The sequence below is a fragment of the Marmota marmota genome, unplaced genomic scaffold (genome assembly GCF_001458135.2).
Source record: "Marmota marmota marmota unplaced genomic scaffold, marMar, whole genome shotgun sequence".
In the NCBI taxonomy this organism is placed as follows: domain Eukaryota; kingdom Metazoa; phylum Chordata; class Mammalia; order Rodentia; family Sciuridae; genus Marmota; species Marmota marmota.
In genome coordinates, this window is record NW_026000249.1 from 21,593,240 (window position 1) to 21,601,389 (window position 8,150).

At 31.7% G+C, this 8,150-nt stretch overlaps 1 protein-coding gene across 5 annotated transcripts in view; it reads right to left on the reverse strand.

Moving 5' to 3' along the window:
* Positions 1-8,150, reverse strand: part of LOC125614152 (dystrophin-like) — a 753,869-nt gene that overhangs the window by 206,541 nt on the left and 539,178 nt on the right. The window lies entirely within an intron of this gene.

Below are 8,150 nucleotides of genomic sequence, written 5' to 3' on the forward strand. Positions count from 1 at the left end.
AAATAAACAAATATGGCTGGAAGAACAACCCATATCTCAATAATAACCCTAAATGTTAATGGCTTAAACTCACCAATTAAGAGACACAGGCTAGTAGAATGGATCACAAAACAAGACCCAACAATATGCTGCCTACAGGAGACGCATTTGTGAAGTACCTTCTATTCAAACCATTAGCCTCTTTTTTTTTTGGATTAGAATACAAGCACCTGAGGTCTGGCCCCCTTCAGTACATTCTCAAAACCTGACCCAGAAAGAAAAATTTGATATTCAAATACAATCGGGTCATCATTTTCTTATAATTAATTTCTAAATAGCTTCCCATTGCTTGTAAGATAGATATAGAAATCCTTAGGAATTTTAGCATGACCTACAAGACCCTGAATGGAGAAGATCTTTTCTAGTTTCTCTTCCTTGTATCATTTTTTTTCTCCTTAGATTTAGCTACCCTAGCCTTTCTGTTCATTTTCATCATAGGAGCTTTGCATGAACTCTTTACTCCAAAAGAAAGGGCTTCCATTATCTCCAATAGTTAACTGATGTTCTTTCTTTCTTTCTTTATAATTATTTGTGAGGCTGGGGATTGAACTCAGGACCTTTCAAATGCTAAGCAAGTGCTTTACCACTGGTCTGCATCCCTAGCCTTATTGCTTATCTTCAGATCACAGCTAGGAGTCCTTTCCTACTGGATTGCTCACCATGATACCACAATCTGCACAGAACCCCTTGCCATGTTTTCTTTCTGTATCTATTTGCAACTTCTACTTTACAATATAGAAATTCTTAACTTTCCTATTGATAGTAAGTTCCAGAGGAACAGGAACATTTCACAAGAATTTAGTTTTTGTCTTTTTTTTAAAATTTATTTTCTCGCTGTCATACTATAGCAACTAGTGTCTTTTATCTACTAGGAGTTCAATAAATATTGGAATAAACTGAAACATCAGACTCTAAGTCTGTAGAGATACATAATTCCATTCAATGATATTTCTATTTCTTTTTCATTATTTCTTTACACATTTTACTATTAGTAAATATTTCTAAATCTTTGTGCAAAATAGTAGAGAAAAAGGCAAATTAATACAAAATTAGAATTCAAGTATTATGAAAGGATGGCTCAGGTTGTTTTACTTTTACTATAAAATGCTTTGACTGAAATGAAATAAAACAAGAGTAAAATTTTAGAATCAAACTTTTATTTCATGTTGGCTATGGAAAGGTACAGATTAACTAGGATGTTATAAACTATGTCATAATCTTGATCAGACTTCAGATTTGATTGTATATATAAATAATAAATACCTACACCTTTGGATAAATCAATATAAAATTATTACATATTTTACAATGGATTGTAAATAGTATGTTGATTTTTATGAAAGTTGAGAAAATCAGCTTAAAGCAAAATAAATTTGCCATAGTTTATACACATCCTAAAAGAAATGTTTGCAGATTTTGATTGCATGACAGGTTGCTTTTATGACAGAAACACTGAATACATGTTAAATGCATTATTATTAATGCAGTACAACCTTCACATTCAGATTTAATCACTATCTTAAAAATTACCTTATACTCATGGAAAGATTGATCATTTGACTTTTTGTTTACACATGAACACCTTAGAAAGTAGTTATGATTCTGTTCATTTATTGTTTCATTCAAAAACCTTGACTTCTGTGCTGTCAAATATGACTTCTTCCAAGCATTTTTGAGAGATATAGAATAAACAGATGATTAAGGAACCTCTTTCTGAATGCGTATTTTAATGTGAGATCTGGGAGATACTAATATATGCTTAGGCTTTGCCATCAATGAACACAGTCTCTTGAGAAAGACAAGGCTATACTTTCAGCACGACTTCACAAATATTAAGAGGGTAGAATAAAGGAAACAGAAAGGTAGATCTAAATTAGACTATAAAAAACACCAAGGAGTAGACATAGGAAGGAAGGGGACCCCAGACAGAAAAATATGTATGTGCTGTATGAAACTGCATAACATATTTAAGAAAAAGGAAGAATGTGTGTGTGGTTGGGGTCATGGACATCTGGGGGAAGTAGGTTAAAGTGATAACTAGGAGTTTTAAATAGTGAAAACATTTAAAAGGAAAAAACATCCATGATGTTCCAATTTTTTATGATAAAATAAATTTGGTTTTTAGATCAATAAACTAAATTTTTAGTACAGTTGTATATTCAATATGCATATATTTTTAAATTATTTAAAAGGTTGCTCTCTATGTACATGCACATATAAAGGCACATGTAATTCTGTATATTATTTAGTGTGTGTGTGTGTGTGTGTGTGTGTATATATATATGCATATTTGCAATGTGTACAACAAACCCTGCAAGATTTTGAATATTTAAACAAAATAAATGACTTTCTAAATTGCAAATGTGTACATATGGAAAATGGATATATCTGCTCATGCAACTGCTTTTAAAATTCCATAACTTCTGCCAAATCAAGCAACAGTCACTCTGGCAATATGAGCACACAGAAATAGTGAACAACATAAATGTTAGCATTTATAGATCAGCCTTTATGGGAATATACTTTTTAATGTAAACAATGCACTCAACATATTAAAACAATCTCTTTATGTTCCTCACTATGGTTTTATCAGGCTAGCAGAAAAATTTGAAAGGAATCAAAAAGTAGACTATCAATATTAGTAACTGCTCATGCAAGATGTATTTACAGGCAGTTCACTAATTTACATTCAATTTATATCAAAAACGAAGAGTGGATGTGCAAAAAAATGAAAACTTTTTTTTTTTTTTTTTTTAGAGAGAGAGAGAATTTTTTTAAAATTTTCGGCGGACACAACATCTTTGTTTGTATGTGGTGCTGAGGATCGAACCCGGGCCGCACGCATGCCAGGCGAGCGCGCTACCGCTTGAGCCACATCCCCAGCCCCAAAATGAAGACATTTTTAAGTGTCTTTCTACCAGTGCACAAACTTGTGTATCAGTAGGTTTGGGGGCTATATTCACTACCCCTAGAACATAAATATGCCATATCTCAAATTTCCCTCATTTTAGAAGTTTGGTTTTCCTATAAAAAAATGAACATGTTTGGAATGCACAATAGCATCAAATTTTGCATTGAATGCTTCCCTAGCTATCTCAAAATGTATAGAAATTTTTGGAAATTAATCACAATTTGTTTATCAAATATATTTACATGGTATCCAAAAGAGGAGCCTAAACAAGTAATGGAAATCTCATATGTATCTGTAAGTTATCTTAACTACTTCAAATTTATGGGCCCCCAAAAGAGTGCTAAATCAAATATGACTTCTCCCAAGCATTTTTGAGAGATATAGAATAAACAGATGATTAAGGAACCTGTTTCTGAATGCATATTTTAATTTGCTCTCTGGCTATGGAGATTTTAGAGAGGTAGGTATATAACCTAAAGCTGTGTTTCTAAATCATGCTGCTGTAATATATTTTTTTTTAAATACAGAAGTTAAAATTCTTCAGAAAGACAATATGATCTGTTTTAAGCTATGTTATATTCTTGAGATAACATTATCATAGCTAAGAAGGAATGCTTATAATGACCCATGTAATTACACAAACTGCAAGCACATGCATGTCCCTTTTTGAGCTGTTTAATCTGAGGATATCTGGAATATCAAATAGAACGATTCATAAGTAAATTATATTGACCAGCATTTTCTTTTTTTAAAATTTTTTTATTTGTTTTTTTAGTTATACATGCCAGTAGAATGTATTTTGACATATCATAAAAACATGGAAAATAATTTCCCATTCTGGTGGTTGTACATGATATGGAGTTGCACTGGTCGTGTACGTTGTTCGGCATTTTCAACATCCTGGGATTCAATAAGAGTACATTTTACCAGAGGGTAAAAATAATAAGAAATTAGTTAATTTGGTCTCAATTATATATAATATAATTATTATGTGCTACATGGATCTCTGAAAATGTAAATAATAATACCTAATCTTAAGAATCTTATTTATTGTTTGAGAAAATGAACTGTATCTGGAAAAAATATATATATATAAACTAAAATACATACTTTTATTAAATTTATTTTTGAAATTGTTTCTGAAACCATTAGCACAGGCATTCTAGACTGTTGCAGACAAATGTAAAACAAAATTTAAGGAAGTTCTATTGTCATGGTTGAGATGTGAAGTGTCCCACAAAAGCTCATGAGCAAGATAATGCAAGAATGTTCAGAAGTGAAATGATTAGATTATGAGATTTAACTTAATCAATCAACTGATCCATTGATACAGATTAACTGGTTGGTAACTATAGGCAGGTAAGGTGTGGCAGAAGGAGGTAGGTCACTGGAGGTGTCCCTGGTAAGATAAGCTTTGAGTCTTGGTTGCCATGTTCCAAGATTCTTTCCTCTGCATGCCCTTCTGCCATAATGTTCTGCCTCACCTTGGGCCCAGAGGTATGAAGTTGGGCAACTGTGCATTAACCCTCTGCAACTGTGAGCCAAAATAAACTCTTCCTCCTCTAAATTGTTCTTGTCTTGTCTTTTGCTCAGGGTGATGAAAACTATAACTATATTATCTTTGTAAAACAAACCCTGATTCAAAATAGTGAACTAATCTCAAACAGGTCCAGTCTCATTTCATTATCAAACATCTAAAAGTTCATGTGTGGGTTTATGATATTTAGACATCTCTTCCTTGATACCCCATAAAGTAATTGTTCAGGTGTCACTCTAGAATTATTATATCAGTGATCATCCATTGAAGTTTATATCAGGGTTATAATTAGCTATTCAGTGTCTAAATTTTTTATACCATCATCTTCACCATCTTTTAACCATGTGTTATCCATAACAGTATCTAACTATGAGGAATTTAAATAGAAATAAAATAATCAAATTTTAGAATTCAGTTTCTCTATCCCACAAGTGATATTTCGATAGCTCAATAATGACACGTGGCTGTTGACTACATATTGGTCATCACAGATGCAGAATTTTTCTATTAAAGTTTTATTGTGCAGCACTGTATATGTGATATTTCATCTTATTGTTAGTAAGAGGGACTTACCTACTTATTTATTCTCATATGATTTTACCCATAATTTTGTACAGCATATTTGTATTACAATATAATTGAATATTTTGCTTATAGGACAAAACATATATATGTATTCAGTACAAGATTCACCGCAATTACCAGAAGAGAGAACTGAGCCTTAATGCTTATAATGGTTTAATAGCTTTTGGGGGAGAGTGGGGGTGGGTATAGAGGATTGAACCCAAAGGTGATTTACCACTGAGTTATATCCCCAGCACTTTTTATTTATTTATTTATTTATTTTTATTTTGAGACAGGGTCTCACTCATTTGCTTAGGTCCTTGCTAAATTGCTGAGGCTGGCCTTGAACTGGTGGCTCTCCTGATTTAGCCTCCCAAGTGGCTGGGATTAGAGGCTTATGCTACAATTTCCAGCTGTCTATAATATTTTTTAAAGATATCACCTATAATACTTTTTAAAATATCACCCATAAAAAGTTTCTAAATATATTTCAAATGTTGGCAATGTCCTTAAAAATGCTTTTCTCTGCATCTATTATAAATATATTCAATTATTTGTGTTAATATGGGATTTAGATTCAGATATAAAAGTATTTGAGTCCCAGTATACACTAACTGCTGGTGGTATGCTTGGGAGCAAGAGACCCAAACTTCTTTGATATATAGTTCATCATGGTTCAAACCAATTCTTCTTAAACAGACCTGCTGTCATTATATAAAGTGAAATTTGTAAGGGGCTAGGCAGAAACTATTACCCAGGGCAAACTAAAGCCCTTCTCCAAAGTGACATGTCCCCCTCGACCTTCATTGGATGGAATTTTCCCCTGAATTTCTTGTTCCCCAATAAAAGGCCATCCTCTGGTGTGCTCTCTCTCTCTCTCTCCTGATAGTCTCTTGTTTAACTCAATTGGTAGAGTGTTTGCCTTGCATGCTCAAGGCCCTGGGTTCTAATCCCCAGCACCACACACACACACATATAAAAAAAAAAAAAAACTAGAGTAAAAAATTGCTGGGCTGGGGCTGTTACTCAGTGGTAGAGTTCTTCTTTAGCATATAAATAAGGCCCTGGTTTCCATTCCAAGCACTTCAAAGCAAAAAAGCAAAAAAGCAAAAATATTTCTTCAAAAAGAGTATTTCCTTTATATACTACAAGGATTATTTTGTTTTTTATACGATGAAAAATCAGTACATTTTTTGTATTGATGGGCCATGTCAACTAGAGAACAAGGAAAACCTCAAATTTATGCACAAAAAGTTTTAATTGAAGCAATATACAAAACATCTTAAAGTGTATAATAGCTCTAATATTCAACATTAGAGAATCAATAAATAATATATTACTATAGGTAATAATTTTTTGAAAAATCCATATTATACAAGAATTTTGGCTTGGATGTTGGCCCAGGGACACTGAAGAGATGCTGGTCCAATCCAAACAGTTGCTGCTGGTTTTAAATATAATATTCTTACTAGGGCATACCAACTCAATATTACTTCTACAGTATAAGCATGTGATGAAAATATTATGGGTCAATTTAAGTGAAAATCAAATTTCAAAATGCAAACTTAAAGAAAAAAATACTAATTCTGTTAAAGAAAAATTATTTAAGGAAAAGATGTTTTTGACATGAGTGGGTTTTTCTCGATTTTAAAACTGTACTTAAAATTTTTCCTTTAAATGCCACATATTTCTATGCTGAAAAGGAAAATCATGAGTAATAAACAAAAATCAACAACTTAGATTTTTTAACAGAATTGTATATATCAACTATATCATATAAATTATAATAAAATACACATTTGGACAGAATATCTTTGAAAAATCTACATATATAATTACTTTCATGTTAATTTACTGCCTTTAAATCTCATCAACTGCTAGGAAATATGTGTATAAAAACAACAACAGTAATCCTTGTATATAGTGGTCAGTTTATGGTAAATACAAAGCAGGAGGTAAAGAAATAGAGAGGGTATTTTGTAGCACTGTGATAATATGAGACCAGAAGAGTGATGAGTACCACTTTTGAAATTCTTTCATTGAAGGTCCTGTGTTAGATATTGTATGGGTTATCTGTTCATTTGTATGTCTTAATATTTAAATAAAAGCACATCCTTAAATATATTAAAGAGGCAACTGTGTTGTTAATGCCTTATCAAAGCAAAGGAAACATAATGTTTGAATCAGATCTGAATTTAAGTCTGGATTACAGATAACTGTAAATTTTTAGCAACTATAAAATCTTGTATAAATTACTTACTTTCTGAATCTATGAATCTATACTGATAAATGAGATTAAGGAAAATAACTTTGTGTGGCTTTTGGGATATTCTAATATGATGGTGTGTGTTAAATGCAGAGTGCCTGATATATTATAACTAATAAATGTTTAATCTCATTTCTAAAATGTGGATTTAAATAATAAATACGATGAAATGACATTTTCTTTTTCTTTATTTTTTCTGTTTTTGGTTATATTCACAAGCTAGTTCTTTTCTCTATTTAAATAAGACTTTTTTTCAATGGCTCAATTTTTTTAAACACAATGCCTTTATTTTTATGTGGTGCTGAGGATCGAATCCAAGTCCTGCCCATGCTAGGTGAACACTCTAATGCTGAGCCACAATCCCAGCTCCTAAATAAGGCTTTTAAAAAATTAATTATTTATATTTATATTATATATATTTTGACTGATACATAAAAATTATACATGTTTGTGGAGTACCATATGATGTTTTGATACATGTATACCTTGTATAATGATCAAGTCAGAGTAATCATACATATCTCCTCATTTATCATTTCTTTATGGTAAAAACACTCAAAATCTAGATTTTTTATATATACAGTACATAATTATTATCTATAGTCACTCTTCCATGCAAAAGAAAAACAGAAATTATTTCTTCTCTTTAACTGTAACTTAAGCGTTCATTGACCAACCTTTCCTCATCTATCCCTTCCTTCTATTCTATGGGGCCTCTGGTAACCACTATTCTTTTACAACTTTTTTGTACTGGGGATTGAATTGAGGGCATTTTACCAGTAAGCTACATCCCTAGTCCTTTTCTTCTTCTTTTTTTTTTTTTTTTTTTTTGA